Below are 20,740 nucleotides of genomic sequence, written 5' to 3' on the forward strand. Positions count from 1 at the left end.
TTATTACAATATTAATTATATTCCCTGGACCACGCTTTTCATCTCTGTGATTTATTTTCTAACTGAAAGTTTGTACCTTTTAATCCCCTTCACCTATTTCTCCCATTCCCCACACCCCCCTCCCCTCTGGCAACCCCAGTTTTTTCTCTGTAGACAATATAGTATTTTTAACCATAAGCCCTATGTTAAAATAGGCCCTGTGTTAAAATACAGTAGATCTCCAGAACCTGTTTTGTTTTATTGTTTTGTTTTGTTTTTAGAAAGATTCACTGGTTATCAAGTTTGTGATAGATGCAAAGTTCAGATCACAGGTGGATAAAAAAAAAATGCTGAGGGGTAAAAAAAAAAAAAGGCTGAGGGGTTTTTAAGATTTTTGTAATGCAATCATGAGGAAGTTCTATGTATTGAGGATTTCTTGTGTTTGTTTATGTATATACAAAGGAGGAAAAGCTTGATCAGAACTGAAATCAGAAATCATCTTGATCGTTTTCTGGTGGACAAAAAGAAAAATTTGAACCTTTCCTAACCCTGGAACAATAAATTACCTAGTTTAAAAAAAAAAAAAAAAGAGGAATTCCCATCTATGATGACTAACCCCTACCCTCAGGGATGTTACAATATTTACATTTGTTTGTCTTTATGAAATAGAATATCATATTCTCCCAAATTTCTGCTTACACTAGATAATCTTACTATTATAATATGTTTCAGTCTTCTGTTTCCAGGATGTACTTAGCAATAGCTATTGAGTTTTGGGCATTGTGTCAATGACAATGTGTCATCATTTTTTATAATGCATTATTTTTATAAAGTACAATGTTGCTGCCTTCAGTGTGAGTCACTGCCATGTAGTGGTTTTAAATGTTCCATACAAATTGACAACTTGAGCATATTGGCTATTGTTATTCCTTGAGTGAAGAAGCAGCTTCTTGGGGAGCCTGGATGGTTCTGTCAGTTAAGCGTTCAACTCTTGATTTCGGCACAGGTCATGATTTCGCAGTTAATGAGGTCGAGCCCCACATCAGGCTCAGTACCGACAGTGTGGACCCTGCTTGGGATTTCTCTATCTCCCTCATGCTCTAAATCAGTCTCTCAAAATAAATAAACATTAAAAAAAAAGAGCTGGATGCTTAACCAACTGAGCCACCCAGGCACCCCTCAATGGAGAATATTTAAATATATTTTTAAAATACTACTCTAATTAGGAAATGATCCTAGAGTAATAAATCTTTAGAACTCGGAAGATCCTTAACTAGTCAATGTAATGCCAATGCATGGAAAGTAAGCTCCCAGAGGGCAGGAGCCTCTCCATCTTTTCATTGCTGTATCTGGTCCCCCAAAACAGCATCTGACCTGAGTCAACCCTCAGATTGCCACGAGGGGCGGGGTGGGGGATGAACGAACTATGCAAAGCACAGTTTTCTTTTCCAAGCAGTCATAGAAGTGTAGCAAATGCTGAGTCTGAACCTTTCTCTCCTCAAAGGGAAATTCGTATGTCTAGGAAAGGAAACAAATATATATATGGTATATATACTTGGTATATATTTTTGGTACTATGTTTGATATATTTATACCAAATATATACCAATATATATGTAAATATATACCAAAAATATCCTCAGTCTGTGGGAAAATTGAAAACTTACATGAAAGTTCAAAGGAATACGAGACATCTGCCTAGCAGGGATGGAGATCGTTGAGGAAGAAGTGTTTACCATAAAGCTGGAGAACGTGCAGCTCTGACAGGTGTAGTTTATGCAGAAGAAGGGCTCTCCAGGAGGGGGTACAAAGATGAAAGAAACTGAAAAACGATGCAGGGAGACCTGACCTTGCCTACCCTGGAGTGAAAACTGGACGGATAAATTAGCGCTGGGTCAAGGAGGGCAGTAGGAATGACAGACCATGCCACTTAGAAGTGTTTTACTATCACCTTGCAGCGTAAATCCGTTCTCTCTCCTGTGATCTTTATCATAAGCAATTAAGAGAGAATGGCCTGATCAGAAATATCCGTTCTATTCCTTCACCTCAGTGGTGGCATTCATACCATAAACTCTTCCTCTTTTGAGATCATCACCCCTGTGGATTTCTGCAACAACATCTCACCTGGTGTATTTCCTTCTCTGGCCTCCTGTGCACCTTCCCATGCTCAGGCTCCTCCACCCTGAAGGCTGGCTCCAGCATGCCTGTCCCTGGCCTTCCTCTGCACACCGCCCACTGGAACACCCAGCCTGTCATCCTGCTTCCACACCGCTGGCTGCTGGAATTTCCATATTGAGTCCTCATTGTCTTTCCTCCTAAATCTTCCTCCCATGTTCATCAATCTGTACATGTTTCTTCCAGTTTTGCAGAATCTACGTTTTTTTTTAGGTACCTTTGTTTTGTTTTGTTTTTCCTGTTCTATCAGCTCTGTTCATCTTTCCCCCCACAGACCCTGTTTCTTTGCATTCTCACTGCCAACAGTCAGGTTCCATATCGCCTCACACCTGGTTGTTCCTGTCACCTCTGGCTCCTCACTGGGCTCCTTGTATGCTGTCATTCCCTCACCAGGGAGTCTGATTCTACCAGAACTAAAGTAAAATGTATTTTTATTCCTCTCCCTTGTTAGAAGGTGGAGGGTCCGTAATGCATCCTCCAGACTGAGAAGGCACTTTAAGACTGAGAACAGAGCAAGCCATTCCATTTCATTTTCACAGAGTTTTATTCAGGGTAACCTGCTGATAGGGGCATAAGGGGAATCAGGCAGGCAGATGATCCAGGCAGTATGTGGTTATTCTCCAAAGCTATTCTCCACTTCATCTGGATTCCAGTCCCCGGCTTTTGTAAAGCCAGGGGCATGGTGGTGTGGTCACCATCTGCACACCAGAGGGTCTCTACTAGTTATCTAAAGTGGAGTCTTTTGTGCACCACTTTAGGGAAGATCAGAACGAGCCTTCCTGCATTCTGGTCAGGACGTACATTAACCTCCACAGGGCCTGGAACACGTAGCCCCAAGGGGGAAGTCACTGTGTGGGCACGAACGGGGCGGAGGACCAAAGATGGAGTCAACGTTGTTCGCACTCCTACATCCCTCCTCTTAGTTACACAATAGAAATCAGTGAAAATTTGCAGAGAGCCAGTTATGTGCCACACAGAGCAGTAGGCAGAGGAAACAATGATCAATGCATTCCCTGCCGCAGGGGAACATTCAGTTTAGTGTGGGTGATAGACATAAACCTAAGTTACTCACAATGGAACAAGTAATAAAATGCCTTAAAATTCTTTCTGTCATTTTCTGTTACCCTCACATAAGTTTATTCATTTTAGCCTTGATAGTAAATTCTTCATGACATTTTAAAAAGAAATTTATTATCAGATTGCTTTAAAAAATGGAATTAATTCTTTTACTTAAACCAGCAATTGATATTATGTTGTTTTGTAATTTGAAAGATAAATTTCTTTATTCAGTGTTAAATTTTTTAAAACAATTGCCTTGTGATTCAGAAAAAAAAATATATTTCACTTGGACTGTAGATATTCTCCAAATAAACTATACACACTTATAAACTAACATCTAGTTTAGTTTATTTTAAAAGCTAAACCAAAAATGTCAAAGTGAGATGTTTGTTTTGTCAATAAATGTTGTAAAGAATCAGACTGTAGTCATTGTAAGAAGGACAAATTTACTTCATTTTTAAAATTGGTTAAGAATGATTTAAACATTAGTGTTATTAGCTTAAAATAGACTATTAAAACTCTCAGACGTTTTATGATAGCCCCATGGTAAGCACAAAAATAAAACACATAGAAAATACACAACAGAAAAAGAGAAAGGAAACAAAATATACCATTACAAAATCAATGAAATACAAAGCGGATAGCAAGACAAGAAAAGATGGACAAAAGAGCTACAGGATAGACTGAAAATAATTAACAAAATAGAAATAGTAAGTCCTTCTCTGTCAATAATTACTATAAATGTAAATGGATTAAACTCCCCAATCAGAACGCTTAGAGTGACTGAATGGATTTAAAAAATCCAGCTACCTGCTATCTACAAGAAACTCATTTTAGATTTAAGGATACACGTAAAGGGATGGAAAAATATACTCCATATAATTGGTAACCAAAAGAGAACAGGGACAGCTATATTTATATCAGACAAACTACACCATAAGTCAAAACTGTCACAAGACACAAAGGACATTATATCATGATAAAAGAGTCAACACAGTAGGAAGATATAACCAGTATTAAAAAAAAAATCTGCACCCAACATCAGAGCTCCTAAATATGTAAAACAAACATTGACAAATTTAAGGAGAAATAGACAGCAGTTCAATAATAGTAGAGACTTTAATACTCCACATTCAATAATGGAAGTAGCATCCAGACAGAAAATCAATAAAGAAATAGTATACTTAAATAACACTGTACACCAAATGAACCTAACAGACATATACAGAATACCCTACCCAACAGCAGCAGAACACACAGTCTTCTTAAGAAAATTGCACATGGAACATTCTCCAGGATAGATCGTATATTGGGCCACAAAAGAAGTCTTAATGTATTTTAAAAGACTGAAATCATATTGAACATATTTTCCAACCACTGTAGGATGAAACTAGAAATTAATAGTAAGAAGGAAAACTGGAAAATTCACCGATATGTGGACTTTAAAAAACACACTCTCAGACAACTAATGGGCCAAACAAAAAGATCCAAGGGAAATTGCACAATATCTTGAGGCAAATGAAAACAAAGACACAACATACCAAAACTATTGGATGTAGCAAAAGCAATAGTAAGAGGGAAGTTTATAATTCTAAGCACCTACATTAAAAAAGAAGATCTCAAATAAACTAACTTTACATCTCAAGGGACTAGGAAAATCACAAGCTAAACTCAAAGTTATCAGAAGGAAGGGTATAATAAAGATTAGAGCAGAAATAAAATTGAGACCAGAGAAACAATAGAGATATCAACATAGCTAAGAAGTGATTTTTGAAAGAGTAGAAAAAATGACAAACTTTAGACTAACTAGAAAAAATAGAGAAATGATTCAAATAAATAAAATCAGAAATGAAGGGAATATTAAAATTGATGTCACAGAAATAAACAGGATCATAAGAAATTACTGTGAACAATTATATGCCAAGAAATTGGATAACATAGAAGAAATGGATAAATTCGTAGAAACATGAACCCTACCAAGGCTAAATCATGAAGGAATAGAAAATCTGAACATATCTATAATTAGTAAGAAAATTGAATCCCTGGGGTGCCTGGGTGGCTCAGTTGGTTAAGTGTCCAACTTCGGCTCAGGTCATGATCTCACGGTTCATGAGTTTGAGTCCCGTGTTGGGCTCTGTGCTGACAGCTCAGAGCCTGGAGCCTGCTTTGGGTTCTGTGTCTCCCTCTCTCTCTGTCCTTCCCCCACTCACACTGCCTCTCTCTGTCTCTCAAAAAATGAATAAATGTTTAAAACAATTAACAACCACAAAAAAAGAAAATTGATTCAGTAATCAAAAAAAAAAAAAAAACTCACAGCATAGAAAAAGATTGTATATCTTCATGGGTGAACGCTACTAAAGATTTTAGAATTAACACTAATCCTTCTCAATCTCTTCCAAAATATGGAAAAAGGAGGGAATACTTCCAAACTTATTCTGTAAGTCCAGCATTACCATGATATCAGAGCCAAAACAAAGACATTACTAGAAAAGAAAAATACAGAAAACTATTCCTGATTAACACGATACTAGCAAACAAACACATGAAAAGAAGCACAAACCATTGCCAAATGGAATTTATCCCTCAGATGGAAGGATGCTTCAGTATATGAAAATCAGTTAATGTGATTCACCACATTTCCTATCCAGGGCTGTTTGGCAAGAAAAAGTAATAAAAAGCATCCAAATGGGAAAGACAGAAATAAAATTATCTCTGTTTGCAGATGACATAATTTTATATGTTGAAAACCTTAAGGATCACAAGCACACACACACACACACACACACACAAAAGTGTTAGAATAAATGAATTGAGTAAAGTTGCAGAATATAAAGTTGACATACAAATATAAGTAAAGTTTCTAGACACTAATACCAAATTATCTGAAAAGATAACCAGAGGGAGGAAAACCTCTGCTATTTATATTTATATATTGTTATTATTATTATTTACATATATATCCATATTTATTTATCTACGTATAATAGCACTGGAAAGAAAAAAATAAGTTTAGCAATAAATTTACCCAAAGAGGTGAAAGACTTGTATACTAAAATCTATAAAACACTGGTGAGAGAAACTGAAGAAGATACAAATAAATGGAAAGACGCCATGTGTTCATGGATCGGAAGACTTCATGTTTTTTAAATGTCCATACTAGTGGCCCAGGACACTGCATTCCACATGTATCTCGAGAGCACGTCAGACACCTTCTTCTCCACCCCTTAAGCTCTGTCAGCGTCATTGCCACTGTATTGCCAAGATGTTGCTTTCTAACAGGCTGACTCTGGACGAGCTGGATGTGAAGGGGAAGTAGATAGTCATGAGGGTGGACTTTAACGTCCCAATGAGGAACCAGATAAGAACTAACCAGCGAATCAAGGCTGCCATCCCAAGCATCCAATTCTGCTTGGACAATGGAGCTAAGTCAGTTGTTCTTATGAGCCATCTGGGCTGGCATGAAGGTGTCCCCCTGCCTGACAAGTACTCTTTGGAGCCAGACGTTACAGGACTCAGATCTCTGCTGGGCAGAGATGTTTTGTTCTTGAGGGACTATGCAGGCCCAGAAGTGGAGGAAGCTTGGGCTGACCCAGCTGCTGGGTCTGTCATCCTGCTGGAGAACCTCCACCTCCATGTGGAGAAAGAAGGGAAGGGAAAAGATGCTTCTGGGAATAAGGTTAAAGCTGAGCCAGCCAAAATAGAAGCCTTCAAAGCTTCACTTTCCAAGCTAGGGCGTCTATGTCAACGATGCTTTGGCACGACTCGCTGAGCCCACAGCAACGTGGTGGGAGTCAGTATGCCACAGAAGGCCAGACATTTCTTGAGGAAGAAGGAGCCGAGCCATTTTGCAAGGCCTTGGAGAGCACAGACTGATCCTTCCTGGTCCTCCTGGGAAGAGCTAAAGTCGCAGACAATATCCACATGATCAGCAATATACTGGACAAAGTCAATGAGATGATTATTGGTGGTGGAATGGCTTTTACTTTCCTTAAGGTGCTCAACAACATGGAGATTGGCACTTCTCTGTTGATGAAGAGGGAGGCAAGATCAGCAAAGTCCTCATCTCTAAAGCTGAGAAGAACAGTGTGAAAATCACCTTGCCTGTTGACTTTGTCACTGCTGAGAAGTTTGATGAGAATGCCAAGACTGGCCAAGCCACTGTAGCCTCTGGCACACCTACTGGTGGGATGGGCTTGGACCTTGGTCCTGAGAGGATCAAGAAGTATGCTGAGGCAGTTCTTCAGGCTGAGCAGATTGTGTGGAGTGGACCTGTGGGCATATTTGAATGGGAAGCTTTTGGCCAAGGAACCAAAGCCTTCATAGATGAGGTGGTGAAAGCCGCTTTCAGGAGATGCATCCCCATCCTAGGAGGTGGAGACACTGCCCCTTACTGGGCCAAATGGAACACAGAGGATAAAGTCAGCCATGTGAGCACTGGGGGTGGTGCCAGTTTAGAGCTCCCGGAAGGCAAAGTCCTTCCTGGGGTGGATGCTGTCAGAAGTGTTTGATACTTTCCTGCCTTTTGGTTCCTGTGCACAGCCCCTAAGTCAACACATCTCTTGTGTAGCACCTGCCACATCTCCACTTGGCATTGACTAAATCTTCCCTTGTGTCAAGATTCAGCTAGTAGCCAAGAGATGCAGTGCCAGGAGCCCTTAAGCAGTTGCACAGCATCTCAGCTCCTCTTTACTGCACCCTGGATTTGCCTACATCCTTCAAGATGCCATTTGAATTCCTTAGTAACTTATAATCACTTGGTGATTATGCATCCTAGAGGGCATATACTTCTATTCTGCCTTTTAGAAGAAACTGTGCTATGTTAGCTTCTCTTTTTGAAGTAGCTTATTCTGATTAACTTTGTCCTTGTTTTACTACTCATCATGGAAAAAAAGATGAAATTTTAATTGTAGAGGGATAGGGAGACAACATTGGTGATCTGTTAAATAAATAATAAAAATATCCATTGAAAAATAAATAAAATAAAACGTCCATACTACTAAAGCAATCTACAAACTTAATGCCATCTCTGCCAATGGTAGAGAAAAATGCCAATTGCATTTTTTTATGATTTTTTTTAATGTTTATTTATTTTTGAGAAAGAGACAGAGCATGAGTGAGGGAGGGGCAGAGAGAGAGGGAGACACAGAATCTGAAGCAGGATCCCGCCTCCAAGCTGTCAGCACAGAGCCCAACACAGGGCTCAAACTCACAGACCATGAGATCCTGACCTGAGCTGAAGTCAGTCACTTCACCAACTGAGCCACCCAGTCGCCCCAGCCAATTTAAGGAAATAGAAAAAAATGTTAAAATTCATATGAAACTACAAAAGACTCTGAATAGTCAAACAATCTTGAGAAAGTAAAACAAAGAGGAAGGTGTCACACTTCCTGGTTTCAAAACATATTACGGGGCACTTGGGTGGCTGAGTCGGCTAAGCGTCCAACTTTGGCTCAGGTCATAATCTCATGGTCTGTGAGTTCAAACCCCGTGTCGGGCTCTGTGCTGACAGCTCAGAGCCTGGAGCCTGCTTCGGATTCTGTGTCTCCCTCTCTCTCTGCCCCTCCCCTGCTCATGCTCTGTCTCTCTCTGTCTCAAAAATAAATAAAAACATTTAAAAAAATTAAAAATATATATATTACAAAGTAATGGTACTCACATAAAGATAGACTGTAGCCAATGGAACAGAATAGAAAGCCAGAAATAAATGCACATATATACAGTCAATTGATGTTCAACAAGAGTACTGAGAATACACAATGAGGAAAGAATAGTCTTTTCAACAAGCAGCATTGGAAAAAGTGGATATCCACAAGCAAAAAAAATGAAATTGGACCTTTAGCTTACACCATACACAAAAGTCAGGAGATCAAAGACTTTAACATAAGGTCTGAAACTGTAAAACTCCTAGAAGAAAACATAGGGGAAAAGCTTCATGACATTGGGCTTGATAATGATCTTGCAGATTTGACACCAAAAGCAAAGGCACATAGCAAAATAAACAATTGGGACTACAGTTGACTCTGAACAACATGAGTTTGAACTTGAACTGTGTGGGGCCGTTTATACACAGATTCTTTACAGTATGGTACTGTAAGTGTATTTTATCTTATGATATTATTAACATTTTCTTTGGCTAATTTTATTATAAGAATACAGTATATAATATATACATAACATACAAAATATGTATTAATTATTTATGTTATTGGTAAGGCTTCTAGTCAACGGTTGCCTATTAGAAGTTAATCTCTTGGGGAGTCAAAATTTATACTTGGATTCTCAACTGGACAGGGGTTAGGTGCCCCTCAACCCCCACACTGCTGTTCAAGGGTCAACTGCACATCAGACTAAAAAGCTTCTGTGCAGCAATTGAAACCACCAGTGATATGAAAAGACAACCTACAGAATGGAAGACAATATTTACAAGTTCTATACCTGATAAGCGGTTAATATCCAAAATATATAAGGAATTCCCACAACTCAGTAGCAGAGTAATAAATAGCTCAATGTAAAATATGGGTGAAGGTCTTCATTGGCATTTCTTGAAAGAAGACATACAGATGGCCAACAGGTACACAAAAAGATGTTCAACAGCACTAATCATCAGAAAAATACAAACCAAAACCATAAAGACATATCACCTCATACCTGTTAGGATGCCTACTATAAAAAAAAAAAAAAAGATAACAAGTGTTGGAGAAAATGTAGTAACATTGGAACCCTTGCATACTGTTGGTGAGAATGTGAAATGGACAGCTGCTATAGAAAACAGGATGGAGTTCCTCAAAAAATTAAAAATAGAAGTACCATATGATCCAACAATCTCACTTCTGAGTATCCAAAAGAAGTGAAATTAGAATCCCAAAGAGGCATTTGCATCCCCATGTTCATTGCAGAATTGTTCACAACAGCCAAGGTGTAGAAACAACTTAAATGTTCGTCAACAGATGAGCGGATAAAGAGAAAGTGATCCACACATAGGATGGACGAATAGCCTACAAAAGGAAACGCAACATATGCAACAACATTGATGAACCTCGAGGACTTTATGCTAGGTCAAATAAGCTAGTCACAGAAGGGCAAATATTGCATGATTCCTCCTATATTAGGTATCCAAAATAGTCAAACTCATGGAGGCAGGAAGTAGAATGGTGGTTGCCAGGAGCTAGATGAGGGGGTTAGAAGTGTCCACTGGTTAGAAAAGTTTCAGTTATGCAAAGTTGAATAAGCTCTAGAGATCCACTGCACAATGTTACGCTTCTAGTTAACACTACTGTATTGTGCACTTAAAACTTTAAGGGGGCAGATCTCATGTTAGGCATTCTCACCACAATTTTTTTTTAAAAACGGAATGAACAACCAACTGTCTTTGTAAATTTTCCGTGAGATCCCAGAGTGCCAATCCCATGCTTACCCTCTCTCATAACAAAGTGAATGTTCCCAGGTGGCAAATAATCTGACAAGAATTTGATATCTAGAAAGTTCACAGATCCTAGCATACACCTTTACATGTTTTCTAATTCTCTATCATAACCTTCTGATTATCACTAGAATTTTATTTGAGAGTCTCCACTGAGTCTTTCAGTGACTGAACAGTATGGAGGTATGAACTTAAAAGGTTCACTTATGAAAATAAAGGAAGTTCAAATTCTGTTTTGGTTTTCACTAGTCCCCTATGCTGACTTTGGATTTTGAATAGCTCCGCTGCTCATTGAATAGTCTCTATTACTCTTTTCCTGAAAAAGAAATCTTCCCCTGCATTTGACTCCATGTTTTTCTCTCCATTACCTCCCAACTCAGTGGGAGAATCTCCCATGGGGATCTTTAGTGACCTTTTCAGCTTTTTTGGCTCTCGTGTTTGGTCATCTGTATTAGGTTGGAAACCCTCAGAACAAGACTTCTGTCAGAGTGTAACATTTATATAGTTCTGTTTCATAGATTTTTAAGTATACAGATTTCATTGCCTTGTATTTATCTAACATTATGTCAATACTTATGCTGCCTTAGATTATTCCAAAGAGAGGTCTGCGTGGAAGTTGGAAAGAAAATCCTTAACATGGAATGTATTTGCTGTGTCTCTTTATATACCACTTGTGAAATACTAATGCCGTGGACAAATACGTCGTCAGCAGGAAACTAATGCCTTTGTCATATACACTAGCCTCTACTTGTATCCAGTTTTCTTTAGACCTCAGAAGATGACAAGACAGCGTGGAATAAGTGACCCTGGACGCGACTTTTCTAGTTCCCTGAAGAGTAGTTGATCTATGTGTGTCTGTGCATCCTCACCTTATCTGGGGCAGAGCTACAAATCCAGTTTCATGGTTAAATTGGCAGGTAATCCCTCCGTTTGCAAGCCTCGAAATGGTGTGTATCCTTCAGAGGAATCTGATTATGGCAGATCCCCAAGGTTCCCGCTTCGGTGCACAAGGGCTTAACTCAGAAACAACGGACTCAACAGGGGAATGAAGTCAGTGACGGGAAACAGCCATGTGATTCTTTTGTTGGGATGCTCCCCGCTGCACTTGAGCAACAGGAATGGGATTGGGTCGCTTGCACACTTGTATTCCAAAACTAGCTGTTAAGCCTGGATTTAGCTTTTCCTCTCCACCATTCTCCCCATCTTGGTACATGGCACCATCATCTTTCATTTGCCTCCCTCCTCGGCACTCTCCTCATGTATCCAATAAAACATCTGCACAGTAACTGACTTCTGAAAAACCTTCGATGTATCTACTTCTGGCCACCTCATTCCTAGTGGACGCCCATTTCATCTTTCCACAAATTATTGAAAGAGGCAGTGAACTCTCACCCTATTTTAAGTATGTCTCCTTTACTCCTTGTCTATACTCTGCCTGAATAAGCTTTACACTTTTTTTTAAATATTGCAGCTGTACCAAAAAAAAAAAAAAAAAAAAAAAAAAGCTAATAATATAGAAAACTTTGTGAACCCAATAGCCAGTTTGAAGGGGGGGGGGGCGGTATAAAACAGACACAATTGAATTTTACCTTTCTCCACGTGTTCCCCACTTTTCTTCCCTGGACATAAGCACTCTCCTGAATGTGGTGTTTCTCAGAATCTTTCAGTAGAGTAAATCTTGTCATGTTAAGCCTCTGCTTCAGCCCTTCACTGTGCTTCCATTACTTTTAGTCCCCAGACCTATTCCGTGGCTGGCGTGGCCTCCCGTGGGCTGTTGCCGTCCCCTGGCTGCCTCTCTCCAGCCTCCCCACACACCATCCTCTATGAGGTCAGGGGAGGCCCTCTCCCTGCTCTCGCTGCCTGGTGTAATCACTCAAACATGCTCAGCGCTCCATAATTGCTAGCAAGTTGGATGAATACGTGAGTGACCGCCAGACACTGTGTTGAGATACAAATACGAAAAAGCTCTTGCCCCTGTCCTCCAGGGTTTGCAACAGATGATAAGACAGGGGAACAGACCAGGGGGTGGATGTGAAAATCAACAATTGTAAACCAGTGAGGTTGAGACCTATAATAGAAGTTGGGATGCGCGCAGGGATGGAACACCAAAGGGCGTAATCAGATCTTCTGGGGTTGGAGAGGATAAAAGACAGCTTCTCACAAGAGGGGACGTTTAAACTGAAGCTTGAGGGGCGCCTGGGTGGCGCAGTCGGTTAAGCGTCCGACTTCAGCCAGGTCACGATCTCGCGGTCCGTGAGTTCGAGCCCCGCGTCAGGCTCTGGGCTGATGGCTCGGAGCCTGGAGCCTGCTTCCGATTCTGTGTCTCCCTCTCTCTCTGCCCCTCCCCCGTTCACGCTCTGTCTCTCTCTGTCCCAAAAATAAATAAAAAACGTTGAAAAAAAAAATTAAAAAAAAATAAAATAAACTGAAGCTTGAAAAATGAATAGAATTTTTCAGGGCACGGAAGGAGGAGAGCGTATTTCGGGCAGAAGACTGCAGCTTGTGAAACGTGAGCACGACGCAGGGCACCCGCGGGGAGCTGGGAGTGGCTGAAGCATTGGGTCCGTGTGGAGAACAGGAGGAGAACCGGGCAGCGGCCAGACCGGGGAGGGCTCCGTATACTGAGCTGTGGCATTGGGACCATTGTCATTGTTGAAACCCAGTTTGTTACGTCTGAGGCAGATGCTCTGCCCGGCCAAGCTGAACAGCAGATACGAAGAAGAATAACTTGACCCACCTGTGCTTAAAAGCCTATCTCATAAGGAGACACAACAAATCCACAATGCAAACGGTTTTTGCCCCTCTTTTGCCTCCAGTAGAAGTGTCTCTGGAAGGGCTGTATTTAATGAAATTGGGATTTTTTTTTTTTTTTAAAGACTTTTTTGGTAAGGTCATCGGACAGGAGCTGAATGGCCACACACCAGAGGGGCCAGTGTCACACTCCAATGCCTGCGACTCACTCTTGCAGTGTGACCGCGTTGTAGTAACTAGTCTTTAAAAACCTCCACAGTTGCAGAGCCTACAGAGGATGGTGACAGCCACCTGAGGGGCTGTGGTGACCCACGTTCGCATGATTTTAGCCCCCACCTTTTGCAGGATGGCATGGGGTTGGTGGGGGGCCTGTGCTCACCTTCTGTTTAAGGTCAGCCGTGAGGGGACACTCGTTCACATAGTTCAGCCCCTGTGGGTGACAATAGGAGATAACCATTTCTTTAGCTTAAGTACGGTCATCTTTCTTAATAACGTGTAAATACTCCTGAGAGTGGATAACATGGTAAAAATTATATCCCATTCTCACTGTAGCACATAACTCATCAGATTTCTCCTGAGTGAAGGTTTAAATATGAGGGAGAGAGCTAATTGCCACTGTATAGCTACATCGGGTTTCTGACAGTGGCATTGTATGAAGAAGAAAATGTGGAAGCCCGAACGACGAATGCTCATAAATGTTGTATCTCCCCACGTCTCCTGTATCCCAAATTCGTGCAAAGGTCAAAATGTTCTTAATTTTTATTCTAAAAATCTTAGAGAGAGGCGTTCCGTTAGCACTCGTGTCTGATCGAATACAGGCTTGCCTCGGCTTCATTGAGCTTTGGGCACACGAACGAGATGAGCTTTTGTGGCCGGTTATGTCATTGAGGCCAAATGCTACCTGCGCCCCCCTCGCTGCTCCATTCACACACTGAACAGGAACTTCAAATGAATGTCCAGGGAAAGAATTCCTCCCAGCACGGTGGACCTTTTGATTCTGTGCCTTAGCACATATAAACTGAAATAAAAAAAAAAATTTATCCCTTCAGTTCTGATTAGTCTGAAGCAGTTACACAAAAGTGCATTCGAGATACGGGCTCGTGCTGCTCCAACACAAAGACAAAAATATGAGAAAACCGAGTTATCAATTACAGTATAGCTTCCGTGCTTTCCCACAGTGTCCTTTGAGGAGTGCCTCTTTTTAACCTAGGATATGATAGTTTTGCCCCCCGAGCCTTTTTGTCAGGTATAAATATGGTGTTGGGGGGAGCATATCGAAGCATCTCTTTTATTTTCCCTGGGAGGCAATAAAATGTTGTACCTGCACTTGGAAGGTCGTTTTTCACTGGTCATACCAGTTAACCTAAGGGTGGGTTTGCATGATTCCTTCCCTTTCTGGGGTTGTCCCAGGACTGTGGTTCTATTTCCTGTCCTTTGTTTGCCATTTCTACCTCTTCCCAGTGCATGTTGTTCTGGACGAAGGCACTGTATTGAGAAGTTAAATGAGGCTCTTTTGTGAATATCATTTCCTACTGCTTTACTTTGGTTGTATAATCAGATGTTAAGGTTTAGTTGAAGTGGACGTGTTGAGAAAGAAATGGAAAAAAATGGCATCTCTAAATGAGATATCAAGAGAAGTAAGGGGTTCAGGTATCTACAGGTCGATGGCTTGCGAGAAGTTTATCTATCTTGTCTCTAAGGTGGAGAGAATTCTTTAGAAATAAGAAGAAAAAGAAAGGAAAAATAACCAGAATTGTGATTTCATCTAAATGTTTCACAAAATATTTTTTCAGGCTTGTAAAATATCTTTGTGATAGTTGTTTTAGTTAGATCCTGAATTATATTTCTTTCATGTTCTATAGATTTCCACTTACCATTTAGATATCTATTTTCAATAAGCCTAATTTTTTTCTGCATTAAACCAATATACAAAATGTAGCTAGTGAAAAAGAAATAAAAGGCATAATGATTAGAAAGAAAAAATATTCTCATTATTTTCTAATGAAGTGATCATCAATAAATTAAAGCCCCCCAAAATGTACAGATTATTAGAATTAGTTCTGGAGCTGAGTAAGATTTCTGAATCTAAAATCAATATACAAAGGCGGTTTTCTGAATGCCACCACAAACTGTTAGAAAATATGATTGAAACTAAAGTTTTCAATAATAATGATATCTTCAAAAAAGACTAATAAGTAAATTGGAATAAACCTAGAAATGATGTACAAGACATTTTTGAGAAAATTAATTAAAAACAGCTTAAGATATCTAGAATGCTAAATAAATCTATATACTATGTTTATGGGTTGGAAGACCCAAAATCAAAAGGAGTGAATTCCTGCTAAACTTACTTAAAATTTCAGTGCAATTTCAGTCAAAATCCAACACAGTTATTTTATGTGTGTGTGTGTGTGTGTGTGTGTGTGTGTGTGTGTGTGTATCTTGATAAACTAATTCAGAAGTATGACAGAGTGAAAGACTAAGGATAGTCACACATTCTTTTATTTTTTAATGTTTATTTTTGAGAAAGAGAGAGACAGAGCCCAAGTAGAGGAGGAGAGAGAGAAGAGACACAGAATCCAAAGACACAGAATCCAAAGCAGCCTCAAGTTGGGCTCTGTGCTGGGCATGGAACCTGCTTAGGATTTTCTCTCTCCCTCTCCCACTACCCCTCTCCTTCTTCCTCTCTCTATCTCTCTCAAAAAAAATAAATAAAAAATTTTTTTAAAGTAAAAAGTGTAAAAACATAAAGGAAGGAAGTGATAAATTAAAAAATGTATGAAAGTGGTTAGCAGTAAATTTTAAAAGTCATATTTATGTTTTATTCTATATCTTTTAGTCTGGATGGTAGATAAACTGATACATGGGTGTTTATTACTTATTCATGTATGCATAAGCATATATTCTCTGCATATGTTATGAATTTTATCATTTAACATTTATTTTTAAAGCCATCAATATACATAGTCACATATATATATATATATATATATATATATATATATATATATATATATATATATAAAAGCAAGTAGCAATTAGTCAAATGCCACAAAATATCCATATATGAATGTGTATGAATGTTTGAATATGTACTCAGAAATTTTTAAATCTAAATATCGCTTGCAAAGACTCAAGGTCAAGGAAAATGCTTTTTTAGTATTTGGTCAAATTTTTTTTCAAATAGGATTATAGGAAGTAGAATGTCCTACATTTGAATTAGGATCTAATTTGTGAGGTAAATGGCGGTACTAACCACATCCTACTCTTTTCGGCCTCAGGGACCATATAACGAATGCAACCATATAACGAATTCTGTAAGGTAGCCGTGCTGGAAGAATAGATATTCTTTTTTTTATGTTTTTATTTTATATTGGAGAGAGAGATAGAGAGAGAAAGGGAGAGAGACAGACAGAGCACGAGCAGGGGAGGGGCAAAGAGACAGAGACAGATTCTGAAGCAGGCTCCAGACTCCCTCTGAGCTTTCAGCACAGAGCCCTACGAAGGGCTTGAACTTGCGAGCAGTGAGATCATGACTTGAGCCAAAGTCAGCCACTCAACTGACTGAGCCACCCAGGTGCCCCTGGAAGAATATATATCCTAACAAACTCTTCCCTGAGTCAACACTAGGAGGAGATGACTGAATAAACTTAATTTGTTTGTTTGTTTGTTTATTCATTTGGTGTGAAGGTAAGAGTTGTGAAAGAAACATAAGGCATGGATGGGAGAAACTCTTAGGGCTGTTTTCAATCTCTCAGTGCTCTCAGTGACTACAGTCTTTCCTAAATTGGAGCTGATAAATTTCATAGAAGAATACAACCTATTTTTGAAAATAAATGCCTCTTTGAAAAGCTCAATCTAGGTGGCATTAGCCAAGATATTGATGGGTTGGGTGCATCATGGTCAGATAAACGAGTAAAAATATGTCTAAAATGCTTTCAGAGGAAGCAAACTAACTGGATTGTTAACTGGGAGTAAGGATTTTATGATGCTTCAGATTTAAGATATTCAATATGCATTTTTTATTGATTTACAAATCCATATACTGTAAGATTTGCTCTTCCTCAAAAGAGAATAATATAAGAATAACCCAAGGATACAAAAACTCCACTGCTCTACAACATGAGTTTCATTTTTCTAATTCAGACAATACTTGCTTGTTTTCCTTAACCATGTTGAAAGCCACTTCTTATCAATATTTCACATGAGTTCTTAGCAACCAAGAAGTAAAATGCTTAACTGTAGTGATGAGTTCCACTTAGTTCTCATTAACATTATATGTATAACATAATGTGAATATGTTAACATATTATTAACATAATATGAATATATACCATAATTAAATAGAAGAAAATATATAATTATAAAATATATAAAAAGTAAATATATAACATGTTTGTGTATGTGTGTATTTGTATATGTGTATATACACACACCATACACACGCCTGTATACATTATAAACAAAGCCAAATACATATTTTCCTTTCTTTTCTCAAATACACTGAGGTTTTCTTTTGGCATCTAATGTTTTGAGTGTTCAAATTGTAGGGCATATTGAAATTACCAAGTGCAAATTGTCACATGAATGTACAATTGGGTCAGTGCTCTTTTATTAACAAGCTGTTTTGTCCCTCTCACTGATAATTCATCTTCTCAAGGGACAAGACTACTAAAACTTCAGAGAAAATGTAGTTGTGGTCACAATTCTGTGACTGTGAAAGGGCTCATGTCTCAAGGAGGTCAGAAGTATCACAGTTGGAATCTGACCATAGGGCTGCAGAGATCAAGAGCGGACAAGGAGAGGAATCAGTGTAGCTGCAGAGCGAGTCTCCCCAGAACCCTGATTGTAAAAGGATGTCACAGGGCAATACAGATGTTCCAAATGTATGTTGAATTTGGACTGCAGCTACATTTCTGTAGCATTTCTTCCTGACCAATGCACACAGTAGTGCTGTTTAGAAGGGGTTAATTTTAACCTAATTTTCCAGAGGAAATTGCAACTCAATGAGAGTGAAGACAGGACATCATACCTCTTGTACAAGATGAATTCAAACCTAGGCCTGTGCAGTCCACTTGAACTCCTCATGGTGAGAAATGCACACACACACACACACACACACACACACACGCACACACACATTGTGTGTGTATTATATATGCATATATATATGTATATACATATGTATATACACACACACACATATATGCACACATATATACCCAAACTATTTACATACTGTCTATCTAAACATTGCATATATGACACTATATATATGACATGATCTAGAAGTTAAATGCTAAGGCATAAAACCAAGACCATCTGAGGCAACAACTGGGATACTTTACTTACACTAGAAAAAAAGGAAAGAGCAAACCCTTGATTTGGAACTAGTTGTGCATGGCAGATGGCGGTTTTTGAGAAAGCAAAGCGCTTCTACTCCCTTTTATAGCTTCTATCTGGTCTAGATGAACGGTATTTCTCTTGCACTAAAAAAGGGAAGGACAATGAAAACATGGTCAGTACATTCAAGACCTTTCATGACCCGACTTGGAAGGATTGTGGTAAAACTTAGGGATGAAATCTCTGTATCTCCTATGAATGTCTAAACAATGAAGGGAAACAAAATCATTTGGGGAAGAATGGATGTGGGAAAGCATAGTTATAACTTCAAAAATGTGGACTAAAACTTGTTTTGTAAACTATAGGCTTGCATAGACCACTATTCAGGGCAAGAATTCAAAGGATTTATTCTCCTGCTACCTAATATTTTCACTTCAAATTTACCTGATTTTGAAAGTAAGATATGCAGTACTACAGATGATTCAATAAATACAAGAAGGTCTGATGAGACAGGAAAAAAGTTCCCTATCTGAATATGGCCTCCCTTTACATTTGGCCATCTTGCTTCCAGGGCTCTTTCTGGTCATTTAAAAAATGGATGTTAAGTCCTTTGAAAAGGATGGGATAGTTTTTATTGTTCTTCAGGGTAAGGGGGAACCCTGGGGATAAAATAAAAGCCACAGCAGGTCATGTGCTCCCCTCTCTAGAGCAAGACAGAGCCTGGATGGAAGGCCAGCTGGTAACTTTGAGCTGTTCTAGGTAGTTTCCCAAAGGGGTTACTTAGTCCCAATAAATGGGCAGAAATTCTAGGGGCAACTGATATTCACAGGTCAAGAAGCCAAGTAGTTGTTTTCTAGAAAGACTACCCACAGGGAGCAGGGTCCAAGAGATTAGGTGGGAATCAAGATAGAGGCTTTGCAAACAAAGAGCAGCATAACCAACCCCAAATTAAACAGACCTCAGGTACTGGGGTCTAACTCCCAGCTAAAACTCTGCTACATGTGTGTCCAGCATTTGACGCAGGATCTCTGAATCCCCAGTCGGGGTAGGGGCAGGGGGAGGCATAAATAATTCAATGCAACCCTCCCATTCCTCCCCATGTAGGAATAAGACTTTTGAAATGTTACCTGGATCAATCTGAATAGAGGAGACGAACTTGTTTCTGAAGCAAACAAGAGCAGTCAGTGCTTCCATGAGAAGCCATGCACCACACAACTCCAGGGGGGTGCCATTCATTATCTGCCGTGTGAATGGACCCATCTCTGCAAATCCCACATAATGAGAAACATTTGGAGCAGAGGGAAGAAGGGTGCTGTTGACAGGGGCCACTGGCAATTAACATGAGTTAAGAATAAGTCACATGGATTTATTTGAGAAACAAGCTGGAGAAGGCAAGAACTACAGGCTACAATTTTGTCACCGGTTCAAAATGAAAATGAAAGAGTTACAGACTTCTGTCTCTCTTTCTCTCCACATCCACACAATTCTGGCTCCTGCTCTTTCCTCCTAGAGTTGGAGAGAAGCACTTTATGTAGTCAACATACATTTTTATATCGGTAATTTCATGAACGTAATTCGTAGCCAATAACCAAGTTGTCACTTGTTGCCTTTTTTCCCCCAAGGAATGGCTTTGCTATGATTTGTAATCCCCCATGGTGCCTCGGGCCAGTGGAATAAAGGAGTCTAGGAGATGTGATATATTTTAACATATATGTTTTTTTTATTTATAGAAAATGCACTTGATATATTTTACCTTAACAGCTGGTTGGAAGTGTAAAGGGAAAATATTTGGTGAGTGACAATATTGTAGGTTTCTTCCAAGGAGCCACTAGTTGGCAAGCTCACATGAAACTCAGAAATATTTTTTTTTCTTTTTCTTTTTGCTTAAACATCTAGGTTGCATGTACAAACCAGTATCCTCACAGTGAACTGTGAGGTCTACTCGCAACAATTTTGTCCAGAGGAAGCCCGTTACGTGAAACCTATCATTGTACGGTTGCAGCTGGCAGACAG

The 20,740-nt window shown here is 39.3% G+C and overlaps 1 protein-coding gene and 1 pseudogene across 2 annotated transcripts in view; both read left to right on the forward strand.

The window, feature by feature from the left end:
• PLXDC2 (plexin domain containing 2) overlaps positions 1 to 20,740 on the forward strand; it is a 445,479-nt gene that overhangs the window by 289,398 nt on the left and 135,341 nt on the right. The gene's annotated exons all lie outside the window — the stretch shown is intronic.
• Positions 6,261 to 8,193, forward strand: LOC122223929 (annotated as a pseudogene).

The sequence above is a fragment of the Panthera leo genome, chromosome B4 (genome assembly GCF_018350215.1).
Source record: "Panthera leo isolate Ple1 chromosome B4, P.leo_Ple1_pat1.1, whole genome shotgun sequence".
NCBI lineage: Eukaryota > Metazoa > Chordata > Mammalia > Carnivora > Felidae > Panthera > Panthera leo.